This window comes from Podarcis liolepis (genome assembly GCF_965112155.1).
Source record: "Podarcis liolepis genome assembly, chromosome: 7".
Classification (NCBI taxonomy): Eukaryota; Metazoa; Chordata; class Lepidosauria; order Squamata; family Lacertidae; genus Podarcis; species Podarcis liolepis.
Genome location: NC_139561.1, coordinates 44,362,116 through 44,377,939, shown reverse-complemented (window position 1 = coordinate 44,377,939; position 15,824 = coordinate 44,362,116). Strand labels below are relative to the sequence as shown.

Here is a 15,824-nt window from a genome sequence, read left to right as displayed (position 1 = left end):
AGAGTGGTGCCGTGGTGGTTATAGTGTCGGACTTGGACCCTAGGAGAAAGCAGGGTTCAAATCCCCACTCGAACATGTTGCACACTGGGCACTTCCTCCGGCCAGTAACCTACCTCACAAGGTTGTTGTGGGGATTAAAGGAGGCGGGGGGACCATGTACCACCACCTTGAGCTCCTTGGAGAAAAATACAAAATATATTCTTCCCTGGGAAAGATTGTTTGTGATGGATAAAACAACTTTTGTGCTGTCCCCAGGATGTTGTATGGGTGGTAAAAAGGTAAAGGTAAAGGACCCCTGACAGTTAAGTCCAGTCGCAGACAACTCTGGGGTTGTGGCGCTCATCTCGCTTTACTGGCCGAGGGAGCCGGCATTTGTCCGCAGACAGCTTCTGGGTCACGTGACCAGCACGACTAAGCCGCTTCTGGTGAAACCAGAGCAGCGCACGGAAACACCGTTTAGCTTCCCACCAGAGCGGTACCTATTCATCTACTTGCACTTTGATGTGCTTTTGAACTGCTAGGTTGGCAGGAGCTGGGACAGAGCAATGGGAACTCACCCCATCGCGGAGATTCGAACTACTGACCTTCCAATTAGCAAGCCCTAGGCTCAGTGGTTTAGACCACAGCGCCACCCGCGTCTATTTTTATGAGTGGACATTTGAATAATTTTTATGGATTAGTAGCAATCAGATTCCTGTATTGCAGGGGGTTAAACCAGACAACCCTTGTGGTCCCTTCCCACTCTACAGCTCTAATTCTAAGCCTCATCAGCTCTAGCAAGCATAGCCAATGGCCAGGGATGATGGAAATCGTAGTTCAGCAACTTCCAGAAGGCCACAGGTTCTCCACACCTGATTTACAAACCAGTGGGAGAACATCTCTGCTTCTCAAAATCAGTGAACAAAGGGAAAGGAAGGGGCTTTTTTTCAGCCAGAACTCACAGGAACTCATTTCTGGCACCTCTCAGGTGGGCGCCATTGCCATTACAGCAGAACAAGGGAAGTGTTCATGGTAGAAAAATAGCACTGGGAAAGGATATTGTAGAACTGGAAAATGGGGGGGGGCAGTAGGGGGCGCATTGGAAGATGGCTGACAATAACATCTCTCCGACCCACACGAGGTAATTTGGAGGCTATGATGGGGGTAGTTAGCTTCCTTAACCCCCCCAGGATTGGGGGGGGGACGGCCCTTGCCTGCTGTGCCCTATACCACCCCCGAATTTGTGGGGGTGGGGGCACTAGGCACAAAGCCCTCCTGTGGGATTTCGGCACTCCTGAATGCCGTCCCTGATTCGCACCACTAGATGCAGAACTTCAAAGGAAACAATTTGGATGAAAGGAATGCACATATTTCAAGAAAGAAGGGGGAGTAAAGACTGCTAACAGAAGAGATCTCTGACAAAACAAGATAAGAATAAAACATGAGAAGATACGCCAAGACAAGGTACGGCAAATGACTGATGGGGGAGGGGGAAAAAACTCTTCCTTCTTTCCCTATGTGATTAAACAAGAATCCCTTCCCCTCATGAGTCAGAAATGTCGTTTTAAGGACTTAAGCTGTGGATTTAAAGCTGTGTGGAGATAAACTTTCGAACCAAAGCACGTTTTAAGAAGAGCGTGGAATGTGTAAGAGCTTGGGAATGACGCAGTTAAAAATGCCGTCGCCATATTGGGAAGTTCTGTCAGAGGTCTTGAGTCTGGGAGGAGAAAGAGAGAAATAGAGCTGTTTATATATTGTGGGTTAAACTCCTCAGTGGGACTTAAGAGCAACAGTTTTACGAGACTATGATGGAAAGAGTGATGTTATCTATGAAGGAGACGATATATGGAAACCATCTCGATTTGAGGATTGGAAAAATGGAAAATTCACACAGGACTATTATTACTATTGGTATTTATCGGCTTAAGGAGACTATCAGAAGAGATCATAAAGAAAAAAGAGAAAATATATGAACAAGATGTGATGTGGAAACAGCAAAATAAGATGGGATAGAACTATGAACTTTGTTTGGACTGATTTGGACTGATTGGGACATTAACGCAGCAGCAAGAAGATGATCAGAATCCCCCTTCGGATCTTGAAATATGGGTCCCCCCAACAAAATTTAAAATTCGGCTTTGTAATTGGGAATTTATGTGATATGATTTAATTTGATGTGATTGGCCAGTTAATAAAAATTATTTAAAAATAATAATAATAGAACTGGAAAATGTCCAGAAAAGGGCAGCCAAAACAACCAAAGGACTGGAGCTGCTTCCGGATAAGGAAAGATTGTAGCATTTGGGGTCTTTTAGTTTAGAAAGAAATTTGGTAACGGGAGACGTGATGGGAGTGTTTAAAAGTATGCATGGCATGGAGAAAGTGGGTAGAGACAAGTTTTTCTGCCCCTGCCCCTCCTTAAAGCACTAGAACACGGGGCATCCAATGAAGTTGAATGTTGGAAGATTTGGGACAGACAAGAGGAAGGACTTCTTCATGCAGCGCATAGTTCAACTATGGCTTAGCCTTCCACAACATGCAGTGATGGCCGCCAACCTAGATGACTTTGAAAGAGGGTTAAACAGATTCATGGAGCAAAGGGCTATGGATGGCTGTTAATCACAACAGATATGCAATCTCCACAGTTGGAGGCAGCAAAGCTTCTGAATACCAGTTGCTGGAAACCTCAGGAGGGGAGAGGGCTCTGGCGCTCAAGTCTTGCTTGCAGGTTTCCTGCAGGCATTTGGGTGGCCACAGAATGGTGGACTAGATGGGCCATTGGCCTTCTGTTCTTCTGGTTTTATCCGGAGGGCCCCCTAGAGGTGTCCCCCCCTTGACCTTAGCCTTCAACGGATTGTCCCTGGCATGCATGGAGGGAGATGTCCCTCTGCCTCACTACACATATCAGATTTCCTTTGCTTTTGTGGACACGAATGCACCACTACAGAGAGAATCTGCTGACAGGGAAGAAAACACAGGTGCCCCTTTTGCCAAAAAAGAAAAACTGCAATGTCTGCTGTGTGAAGCAGCCCCCTGCTGTCATCCCTGGCGCTGAGGCCTTGCCTTGTTATTCCAAGTCACTGTCTGGACTAGGTTTTCATTCATTCGCTTGGGAAATTTGTGCAGCATTAGTAATGCAAAACCAACGCACATGTCTGAGACCCTTCTGGACTGGAACATTTCCCAAAAGCGGGGAAAGAGGGAGGGAGGCCAGCCTGTCTCGTTTTTCTCTGATCACACACAAAGTGTTTCAGATCAAGATTCTTAACCCTGAGGCCTGTGATGTTTTGTTGATTCGTGACCAGGTGGGGGTGTTGGGGGGGGATGTCTACCCGCCCCCTTTCTGGAGAACACCATCACTTAGTTGCCACTATTGCCACCTGGTTTAAGGTTACCAGAATTTTTTCAATGAATCTGGAGACACGTTTCAACTTCCTACTAAATAGATGGATTTTGTCAGGGGACTGATTTGTAAATCTGGGGACTGTCCCGGGAAATGGGGATGTCTGGTAACCTTAACCTAGCTCCGTCTGTGAGATGCTGAGGAGGACATGGAACAGGCGAGCCATCACCTTAAGAAAGGAATTGCTTTGGCAGGTTCCTCAGCCTCTTCTACCAGATCCTAAGCCTTGCTGGATACAGAATCTCAGGCCTGGAAGGGATGCTAGGATAATATGCAGGCTGACCCTGCAAATGATATCCTACCCTACCTCCCAAAGGAGCTGAGTGGGGATTGGACAGTGGCGTAGCGTGGGGGTGCAGGGGGGGCTGGCCGCACTGGGCGCAACATCTGGGGGGGCGCGCTCGCACTCGCAGCTCTCTGCCCCTACCTGGCTCACTCACTCTCTCTCACTGCAGTGCTGGCTGTGCGAATCTGATCCGAGCCGCTGTGGAGGGGGTGGGTGCCAGGCGTGCGGTGCGGAGAGAGAGCGAGGGACTATCTGGGGGAGGGACAGTGCAGCGGCCGCCCAGCGCAGCGCTGAGCGCGGGAGAGAACCACACCAGACCAGACCAGGCAGCAGCAAGAAGAAGCTGGCAGCGGCGGCAGGTTAGGGGTTGGGGGGCGCAAATTACTTGCCTTGCCCTGGGTGCTGACAACCCACGCTACGCCACTGGGATTGGAACCAGCGTTTCCAAAGCTCAAATCCTGCTTTTCCCGGATATTTAGTACCACAACTTCCATTATGATTATTATTATTAATTCAGTTTATACACTGCCCTATACCCGGAGGTTTCAGGGCGGTTCACAAACAAGACCACAACATATAAAATCAAAGCAAAAACAATAACCTCCCCAAAAAGAAAAGGGTGCTGGGTGTCAATAAAATCAACCAAAGGCCAAAAGGAACGTTTTTGCTTGGCACCTAAAGGTGTAAAATGAAGGCGCCAGGCAAACTTTCCTGGGGAGAGCATTCCATAGACAGGGAGGCACTGCAGAGGAGGCCCATTCTCATGTTGCCACCCTCTGTACCTCTCAAGGAGGTGGCACACAAAGGCCAGGTGAGGAAAGGCTGCATGAGTCCAACACTGGTTCCGGGTTTCAGAGGACCCTTGAGCAAGATGCCTTCAGTGCCACCCCTTCCCTCAGTGGGCCACAATCATCCTCCTTATTGACATTCCCACTGCCCATTTATTTGCCGTCTCCTAGACCCTATAGAACTCTCTATAGAGAGAGTGTGGCAAGGCCAACAAAGCTGTCTCTTCTCCACACTCCTTGCATGCTCAGAAAGGGCAAGCGGACACAGAGTAGGAGCCAGGAGGCTCTGGGGTCGGCAGTGGGAGCCTCTGCAAGGGTGGGGACCTTGGCACCCACCCCCAAATGCCTATGTCTGGCTCTGGCTCCGCTAACCACTATACTGGCTCCCTTCCCAGAGGGGGTAAAGTGGAGTCCCCCTGCTCATCTATTCCTTCTTCAAAGGAAAGGGGAGGGTGAAGGTCGCTGTTGCCCAAAGATTCCCAGGGGAAAGCACCCCGAGGTCTTTTCTTTGTAACCAGACGTAGAGGGCCACCTAAATTAATTAAGCTGCCTAAAGCTTCTTAAGAAGTATTAAATCTCCACTGTATGTTAAGCTGTCGAGGGTCAGACAGTCAAGGGGAGAGATGCACAGCAACTTTGATAAAACTGGCCATTTTTCTGTAGCATTCCGTAATATTTAGGGAAGGTTTGTAGGTGGGATTTGTTGCCTCATTAAGGCTCGAGAGGGGGAGTGATTAAACCCCTAGCGATGCTCAACTTTGTCTTTGCAAATTAGCTTCAAAGCAGCTAAACATTCAACTAAAATAGATTATAGGAGCAAAGGGTACCTGCTGCCCACAACTGATGTATTAAACAATAATTAAAACATTTTTGTCGTTGCAAGTTCTGCTCCTGCAGAGGCACCTTTTTAATCAGGCAAAAGGTTTCAAAGTCAGTTAATCAACCCAGTTAATCAACCATGAGCTGTAGCTCTAATTAGAAAAGCGTCTCATGGAAAACATTCAGCTTGCGATAGTTTTTCTAGATCAAGGGTGGGCTACCTTTTTTTCTGGAGAGAGAAAGTCACATTCCTTAAGGGGGCTGCGTGATGGCTGTGAGTGGGGCCAAAACCACTGCTATGCAAGGGCATCCCCCCCTCTCTTTCCTGACCCTCTCTCTCTCCCCCCCATAGTTCTCCCCACCTAGTGGAGGAACAGACAGCTTTTGAAATTAGGCTGAGAGCCACAAAAATTAGTCTGAAGATGAATAACATGGAAACATAAATGAATACCTTTCTGCTGCTAAACACTGATCCCGAGCTACCAGAGATCTCCTCAGATAATGAAACTGGGACATTTACAACTGGGCTCACCAGCTGTTAACAAGATGCTCCAGAGGGTTGCTTCTCTGCAAAAGAAAAGCCCTGCAGGATCAGACCAATGGTCCATCTACTCCAGCATCCTGTTCTCACAGTGGCCTCAGGTGCCTCTGGGAAGCCCAAAAGCAGGACATGAGTGCAGCAGCACACTCCCCACTTGTGGTTCCCAGCAGCTGACATTCAGCTGGCATTATGGCTTTATTCTTAATATGAAAAGACTCCTGACACTCAGAAGACGGAGACAGGGTGATTGGAGGGTGGGGCGGGGTAGCAGCCAGGCTTCACTCTGGATCTGGGGGTGGTACCTGGTGACGCCTCACTGCCTCAGTAGTGTCCAAGCCTTGAGTGCAAGGAGCACAAACATGATTGAAAACCAGATTTCACCTGATAACCACAACGAACCCAAATCATGATGAATGCGCAATTTAAAAAAAAAGACATCTCCAGTTAAACTTGGAGGTCTGGCTACCCAGATCCATCTGGAATGCAGTGGATTGCAACACAGTTGGGGTTGTGGAGCAATTGCATTTATGACCCTTATGTTTTGGCTGCAGCCGAGCTTCACCCATGACTTTATAGGGAGTGTATCACACGCTTCTTGGCCGGGGGCTGATGCAACTGCGGCTTGGAGGTGACGGGTGCCTCCTTGCTGCAGTGACTGCCAGCCCACACCAGGGGTCAGCATTCTGCAGAGGATCCGGCGGCTGCAGCTGCATCGCCAGCCAAAGCAGTCTGCACCTCTGCTGCTCGGATGGCGCAAGGGATGCCGAGGAGTTGCATCATACCAGGGGGGCTGGTTTGGCTTCTTCCTCCTTGTGCTCAGGGCCAAACAAAAGGCTTTGAGTGGAACAAAAGAATATCCTTGCCTGCATGGGGTGCAGGGCGGCGGCGGGAGGGGGGGCACCTTCCCAGACAGCTTGTCTCAAAAAAAAAAAAAATGCTTCTTGGTTCGCCCAATGAGAACTTCCGTGGTACACAAAGGCTGCTCAGACACGCAGAGGCACAAGCAATCTTGCAACGAGAGAGAGAGAGAGAGATCCAATTAATATACATAGGTATATAGGTCCCAAAATAACACTACCTGGGGGGACTAACCTGCTCCTCCACTCACAAGGGGGGAGCTGATCCCCAGTCCCCCACTGTCTGCAAGAAGAATTGTCCAATCTGACCATTCCAGTTTCTCATTTTTCCGTTCTTAAATTCAGTTCTTCACATTTCCCCAAGTTTTTTGTAAAGGACCTCATTGAAATTCATCAGTATCTTAGTGCAAATTTATCCTAACATGGACACAAGCAGTATTTTTTTTTGGGGGGGAGGCCTTTTGTTGGGGAGGCAGGACCTCAGCTATGTATTTTTATTGATTTAGGGGGGCAGCTGCCCCTCCCTGCCCCCGCAGACTATGCCCATGCACTTTTGTATGCAAGTTTGTCTAATCTACACATTTTTGCAAAGATTTTCGCCAAATATAATGCATTTTTGCATCTTGTTTTCTGTATCCTAGCTTATGCATTTTGGTATACCTTCCTTGACTGGAAAACTGTATTGCAAAATCAGGAGATGCGTGAATTTTGAGGGGTGGCTGTATTTTGGTTCATTTATTGTTTCAGAAAGCCTTCCCAGGGAAGTAGAAGGTAGGGCTTTGAACTGCGGTCTCCCAGCTCCTAGTCTATCGCTATGCCACACGGGCTCTTTTCTGCTGTACACTGCCCTGAAATCTTCATATGCTGGAGGTCATCATAAAAAAATGTTCCAAATGAATCACAGTAACTAAGCAAGCACCCCATTTCTCATATAGAAAGTGCAGAGGATTCCACGTGGCAGTCGCCACCCCCAAGCTGCAATATCAGTGTTCTCTGCCTTTGATCTCCTTTGCAGACCACACAACAGAATCAGATCCTCGCGATAGCAGGTGAGGGCCTTTTAATAATTCTTCCTTTAGCTAATTATAGACATGTTCTAACAGAAAAGAAATCAGCAGCACTGTGGTGAGATTGGGACACCCACACAGAAACGACTGCGCAAGAATCACCCATTTCACCATTGTTGAAGGAGATGGTGGAAATGTTTGCTCTTTCTGGCTGCTGTTTACCCTCGGACAATGGCTCTAGGGTGTTCCCATGAACCAGATTTCTGCATTGGCAGCTGCTCGTCTCCCATCCAGGTTGAAGTGTGAGGAGGCCACAAGCCTAGGGAATAACAGGGCAAAAGGCACAAGAGCAATAGTTTTATTGGGACAGAAGAGAAGGATGAGTGGATTGGCGAGGTGGTGGTGGTGAGGTTAGCCATCGTCTAGGAAGTGAAGTAGTAGACATGAACAGAGCTGGCATCAGGCGTCCCCTCAAAAAGCACATTGTAGAGTTGGAAAATATTAAGGAAGGGGAAACCAAAATGATCAAGAGCAACTCCCTTATGAGGAAAGATCGTAGTGCTTGAGACTTTTTAGTTTAGAGAAAAGGTGGGTGAGAAGCAACATGCTGGAAGTTTATAAAAAATGGAGAAAGTGGACAGAGAAAAGTTTTCCTCCCTCTCTAATAAACACTAGAACTCATGGACACCCAATGAAGTTGAGAGTTGGAAGACTCAAGAGGGATAAATGAAAATACTTCTTCATGTAATGCTTAGCTGAAGTATGGAATCTGCTGCCACAATATGTAGTGATATCTGCCAACTTGGATTGTTTTATAAGGGTTTAGACGTGATAGCTATGGTCTGCTTTTGCTGTCAGAGGCAGCATGCCCCTGAATACTAGTTGCTGGAGAACACACAGAAGGGAGAGGATTGTTTTGCTCAGGTCCTGCTCGCAGGCTTCCCAATGGAGTGTTTGGCTGGCCACTTTGAGAACAGAATGCTGAATGAGATGGGGCCTCTGTGGCCTGATCCAACTTCAGGTCTCTTTCAGTGGAAGCCTTCAAGCAGGACATGAAAGCCATAGCCCTCTCCAATTCTTGCTCACTGGTAACTGGCACGCTGGCTTGGTGCATAGGAGTTGGTTAGCCATTGTGACTAATAGCCACTGAGAGATCCACCTTCCACAAATCTGCCAAATCTGCCTTAAGCTAGCAGCTATCGCCCACAGCCTGCGGCAGTGAATTCCATAAACTAATTAACTGGTTTAATTATGGGCTGTACAAAAGAGAAGTCTCTTTTGCCAGTCTGGAATCCTCTGCCAAACAATTTCATGGGATGATCTTAGTTTTGTAGAATTATGGGAGGGATACAAAGGGGGGGGGGGGAGAGATGTCGACCTGGTTACCTTTGCAAAGGAAATGCTGCTGGAAAAATGATCAAAGGAATGCATGATTGCCTCCCCATACTGATCATGTCAAGAGACCCCATGGCCCATCAGGCTTTCCCAGTGACTAAGATTCTTCACGTGACCCCCCAATGGCAACCTGAATATTAGGCAGCTCTAAAGGTGGGTTGGTGCTCCCTTTGGGTCACATTGCATCAGGAAAGGCCCCTTTGCACATCTCATCACAGGGTCCCTCCAGCTGTGCTTTTCATTGTGCATTCATGATTATTTGTGCTCATTATGGTATCAGAGCAGTTATATGTGAACCTGCTTTCAACAGTATTTTAGGCTTGGTGGGTCTTTCTAGATGACACCTGCCAGGCCTGCTTAGAATCTAGAAGAAGAGGCCACTGAACCAGACAATTGGCTCTGGAAGATAATGGCTCTGGCTGGCCAGTTAAGTACCGTGATTTAACATATCCAAATAAATTGCTCTGTTACAGAGACAAGAGCATGGGCCCTTTCCCACCTCACTTAGCTGGATGCCACATCATCCTAGGATGAATAACAGTAAGTGGGGGAGGGTGTTGTGGGTGTGAGTGAGGCTGATGCTGGAAGATGGAGATGAAGACATGTCTGCTCTGTGCTGGATCCAAAGTTGTGACTTCCCTGGAAAATCTAATGGAGAAGCACGATCCATTGGTGGTGTTAATGCTGCAAGCCCATCCACCCTAGGCTCAAGTTGTACATATGTGTAAATGAAACCATATATCCTAAGGACGCCATATGCTCCACTGACCTTCATTCCAAGGAAACCAGAGCTTGGGTAAGCACTGGAACCCCTTGAGTTTTTAGCTGCTTAGAGATTGGGGGTGCTTGTAACAACACTGTTTGCATCTGCAGAAGTTTTGGGACAGACACACTGCTTCCTTTCCAATCAGTGCATGACCTGCCATCCTTTTTATACCACAAATATTTTGGGGTGGTTGCTTTCTTGCTTTTGTTGCCCTATAGCGCAAGAGTGTCTCTCCTGGTGGCAACAATGGAACAACAATGGAGACGCATCACATAAAGCGGAATGATATATGAATTGTCCGATATAAATCCACCGCTAATGTACTGTGATTGTACCAGTGACATGCTGCAGAAATAATGCACTCACTGAAATAAACAGAACCCAAACCTAGTCTGGCCCATAGGCTGTACCTTCATACTGTCTCTTGTGTTGCACAGACTCTCCAAGTGTTCCTATTTTCCAGGCACAGTCCCAGATATACAGAAGCCATCCCGTTTTCAGATTTGATTGTAGAATGTCCTGCTTTTCCTTAGAACGTCCCTATTTTCAGCAGTTAAATGTTGGAGGCAAAAATCTTCCGGCAGACAAAAGTGCAGTTGTCATTGACAAAGCCTAAGGAACTATGTTTTTATTGAGATTTGGGAAAGAGACCAAGCAAAAACTTCAGCTTTATACCCAGTACTATGCAAATTATGACTTCTGCCTTCACAGTAGTCACTGACTTCACAGGAGGGTATGGAATAGGGCACCCCTATTTTCAGCAGAGAAATGTTGAAGGGTATGATTGCATAGTTTGGAACAAGACGGATGAGGACATTTAATAGTACGTCCTGTCAAGTTGGAGAGAGGGGAGACTGGACAAGACTGAACACAAGCAATGGCAGTTCTCAAAATTTCCAGGGTCTCTTCAAATTGTTCCCTGCCGTTCCAGCCTCAGGGATTTCCCACTTAAAGTTTCTCTCATGCCCAACCTGCTGAGCCCTGCTCCAGAGGCCCTGCCTTTCCCACAGAGGCAACTGCCGTCTGGGCCTGCTGAATACAGACCATTCTTTTTGCTGAAGGCTCCACAGCCTAACCCTTGTATTGACTTGTCCATTCACAGCTCAGCTTCTGCCCTCCTATCCTGTAGCCACCTGTGTTCTTGCGGCTGAGTCTCTCTCACACACTCTTGCCTTTGAGGATCAAGGGCTGCTCTTCCTCCTCCTCCTCATAAAACCAGCTTTCATCTGCCCTTTTATAGCGAGGGGGCAAAGGAGTCCCCCCCCCCCCCGCTGTGTGCGGTTTCCCTTTCAGCTCCCTGACATGTTGCTGCCTTTCTACACCACTGTAATTAAAAGGCTGGTGGCCTGGCAGAGGTTTCTGATGCAATGCCACAGCCACAGAGATGGCTCAAGCAGTTTCTTGTGTTCCTTGGCACAACTGGGCTCCAGCAATAACGAAAAGTCTTGCATCATTAGATCTTTGGCCTCAGTTTGCGATGGGGCAGCCGTCAGGATTGGGGCAAGGCTTTCATGTTGCCCCAGGGAGGCAGCAACACACACGGGCCTGAGAAAGGCACAGCAAAAGGTTTTTCATTAGAGGCAACACAAAACACACACACCCCTTTTCTTATCCTAATCCAAATCCAGATTCACAGTTAAGTAATGCCTTTATTATAACCAGCCAAAACGTCATAAAAATGTCACAAGCTTTTAAGTTCTCCAGAATTCTTCATCAGGCAAAATATTACACAGAGCTGTTGGGGGGGGGGAATACCTTCTGCCTCAAGAAAACTTCTAAAATATTGGCTCTAGTGGCCATGAAGTAAGACTGCGAGAATATAAGAAGACTGCTGCCGGATCCAGCCAATGCTGTCCAGCACCCTGTTCTCACATTTGGTCAACCAGATGTCAATGGCAAGCCAATAAGCAGGATCTGAGCTCAACAGCAGCCTCATCACTTGTGATTCCCCACAACTGGCATTCAGAGGCCTCCTGTCCCTGGAGGTGGAATCCTCCCAGTTGCTACAGATGTCAGGGTATGCGCTGAGGATTCTGGGACAAGGAAGCAATGACTGCTCCCCATTTCTGAGAATGTCTGGCTAGTTACCCAGACCTTAACTAACCGGGATTCTGGAATCACAAGGAGCTCACCAACAACAACAGCACCTCACTCACCTACACAACTCTTTCCCTTTCTATTTCTGATGTGAGTGAACCTTTTGTGTTCTCTTTTTCTAAGAAAAGAAAACCAGAACCAATAATAATAATAATAATAATAATAATAATAATAAACACCATCCATTCTCTGCAAATAGGAGTTAGCTTGCTGAAATTCCTGGCTGTGCTTTAGTTATCACACACTGACTCAAATGTATCTTTTTCAATTCAGCTGAAGTTGTAAGACTAGCACCAAGTTCCTTATTCTGGAAAGCAAAGAATTTTTTGAACCTGTGTGATGAATTTCCCTCCAGCCACTAAAAAAGCTGCCAGCCCCCCTGCTTCCCTCTCTCCCACCCCTCACTCAGACACGAATATCTATGGCACAGGTGGTGTCATAAAACTGAGGCATATCTCACTTAAAGGAGAGGGGGAATAAATGGGGAAAGGGGCTTCCTCATGTTCATACCCTACAGTTCTCTGCGTCTGCTGTGGGAATTGCTGAAGGTGTGGAATTCTGGGTATGCCAGCTGGGGATGAATTTCCTTCTGGCTTGGGGAGACTGGGGGTATTCATTCAGAAAAACCCAAAGGGGAAAAGTCATCCTATACAACCCATAACAAGCAAGACTATCTGTAAGCTAGAGCAAACCATCACCATGTCTTCCCAATTAGGCTTTTGGCTGGCTGCTGTGAGAACAATATGCTGGTCTAGGTGGGTCGTGGCTTGATCCAACAGCCCAGGCTCTTCTTCTATACAGTACTTAAGTTTATATATAAAAAGTACCTAAGATACAGTATGCTAGGTCCATGCCTGTAAGATCACAGTCAAAAGACCAAAGTCCATGTGATGTCAGAGACACACACTTGCATCCCGCAGCCTGCCTTCTTGAAGCTGCTGTTAGCAGTGGCATGCATCCCAATCTCCAAGCTGCGAAATACTGTAGGGGTCCCTGTGTGTACCAGGATTTGGTTTCCTTGGAATGAAGGTCAGCGGAGACCCAAAGACCAGCACAGAGCAAGGTATATGTCTCTGTGTCCACACACACCACAACTCTGGCTATTATTCTTCCACATGGGATCATGCAGCCTCCAGTCAGGCGAGGGGGGTGAGGAAAATGTCTACCCCTCTTCCTGGTGAGCACCATTGCTTAGCTCAGTGGTTTTCAACTAGTGTGCCGTGGCACCGTGGGATGCCTTGAATGTTGGTCAGGGGCAGCACTGGCCTCTGTCCCTCTTTCCTTCTCTTCCTCCTCTGATGCCCTCTCGCATCTCTGCCTCCGAAAGGCTTGCACAGCTGTCTATTGTAGCAGCCCTGGCTATAAATTCCACAGGTGAATGCTGTCTCTGGGAGACACCTCTCTTGGGGGGCAGTTCAGAGACCAGGGGTGGCAGCTGTAGCTGCCTAGAGGACTCCCAAGGAGAGGGGAGGGGAGAGCTAAAAGGGCATTTTCCTGGGAACAAGAATACTGTGCAGAAAGGAGACGTGGCTTTGCGAAGCAGGAGGAAGCAGACAGGACGGCATCTCCAGGGGGGTTACAGAAACATCTGGAGTCACAAGACTCAGGAAAATAAAAGACTCCCTAAATATTTGTGATGCCTGTTCAATATAACAGCTGCAGGGGGTAGGAAATGCAGCATAAACAACCAAGGCTAATTGAGGAGGAGGAGGAGGAAATGCCCCAAGATCCTACTTCTGCCTTGCCTTGTTATCTAGATGCGCTTTTTTGATGGATGGGGTTTTGATAACATGCACACAGTCCCTTTTATCTCCAACATTTGTGTTTTCCTTGGCTCCCAGAGAAAGGGGCCGTTTGTGATGACAGCGGATGCAATTAACTGATCTGCAGGGAGCACAATATGCAGGCGGGCCAAGCAAAAGACGCTCCCGGGACCTGGGCGACAAACAGTGGTGACCTCAAAGCTTGCCTGAGCCCTTGTCCAACAGCAGGTTGCTGGGTTTTGAAAAATAACATGTAATCTTATCTCTAAACTCAGACAATCATCTTTACGTGGGGAGATCCAGGTGAGTAAACAGAGTTTGAACTGGGCATGCAAAAGGACACAGAATCAAAGAGTTGTTTGGGGTCTGAAAGGCTTTCTAAGGTGGGCCCCAAGGCTAGCTGCCTACCAGCCATCTCCCCAGTGGCGTAGCGTGGGGGGTGCAGGGGGGGCCGGCCGCACCGGGCGCAACATCTGGGGGTTAGGGTTAGGGGGCGCAAATCCACGGGTTAGGGGGCGCAAATTACTTGCCTTGCCCCGGGTGCTTACAACCCACGCTACGCCACTGCATCTCCCACATTATTCCTGCTAATACCAAAGTCAGATGGTTGAGGGACAACAAGACTGGAGCCCAAATGGAACTGCTGTGAAAAAACTGGGAGTTACCAATGTGCTCAGGTGAACTCTGAGGTATGCAAAAGCACAAAACATTTAAATGGGAAAAAACCCAAAGGAGTTGACTCTTACCCTTGGCTGCACTTAGTAGTTTTAAGCTCTGTACTTAAATGGGTGTGGGTGTGGGTGGGTGTGCTTGCTTTTTCAGATGGTTCTCTGTGTTACCTGAAAACATGGTCAGCAAGCCCTGCTCATTCTACTGAGACTTCTGAGCCATGTCCTGCTCTGCTGGCACCGTGGGACCTCCAGGAAGGCGCAAGTGTGCTCAGTGGCCAATAGGAGCCATAGAATGTCAAGCATCTGGCTGTGCACACAGCTAGGCGGTTCTTTTTCTCAGTTCAGATTGAAGCTGGTTTTTGGGGGGAACAAATCAGAGTGCAGTAATTCAGAAGAAACAACAGGATAGATATGGATCTTGTCCACACTTCCTCTTATCTTGCTGCTTTCCGCCAGGGAAAACCGCTCTTTAGCACTCAATTGGAGTAAAAGGCAATTCTGGTTTTGCCTAATTTCCTAATGTATCACTAAAGAGAGGGTTTTCCCTTGGGGCAAGGGGAAAACCTCTCGGAGTCATGCTTTCCAGGCACAGGACAAACAAGTGTGGCTGAGTCCATGGATAGTGGTCAATGTAGTGTACACACTGCTTCACAAACAGCAATTGGAGCACATTGGACACAGAGTGAACAGGAACATGCGCACAGCCTCCAATGAAAAGAAAAACAGGACAAGGAGAGGGAACTTGCCTGTTCAGGCAACTCTCAGCTCATAGCTTCCTGGAAGGGGTCAAGGCTGGCTGGATTATTACTATTATGATAAAATTTATTACCTTACCGTCAGGTCCTAGGGCAGGTTATGACAACTGAAAGTTCAAAATTAAAACAGGAGCAGGAGCACTCATGTTCAGAGGTAATAGAAGAATCAGAGACCCAGCATGTATATTTTGATTTAATTATGTCTCATACATTAATGGCATTTAACCTTTAGAAAGATAGAACACATCACTGAATAGTTTTTATGCATGGTTCCTGTGCGCCTACATTTTATAACATCTTATAACCCAGGTGCTCTATAGGCCATAAACAAGAAATCCTATCTAACTCTGAAAGTGGTGTCATCAGGGCATTGGTGAGTTTGAATCCCAAAATGCAGAATGACCTCCCCAGTGGTTTTGCATTAAATAGCATGGGGGATAAGAATGAACGCCAAGGGACACCATAGGCCAGAGCCCCACTGCCCCCAAGCCGCACCTTCTGAAATCACTCCTTCAAGTTGCTCCTCAGATCACCATATATGCAGGTGCAGTGACCACTTTGGAGAAACCACTAAGAGAAACATTTTTTTAAAAGTAGCTGCGCTGACCCCACAGGAGTTGTTAGAGAAAGGTGATCGAAGACAAGGCAGACCCCCAGCTTCACCCAGCTGGGAGGGGAAATTGGCATTCAGCGTCTT

At 47.6% G+C, this 15,824-nt stretch overlaps 1 protein-coding gene across 1 annotated transcript in view; it reads right to left on the bottom strand.

The window, feature by feature from the left end:
- The window catches only part of LOC310711640 (farnesol dehydrogenase-like), a 241,642-nt gene that overhangs the window by 212,826 nt on the left and 12,992 nt on the right, over positions 1-15,824 (bottom strand). The gene's annotated exons all lie outside the window — the stretch shown is intronic.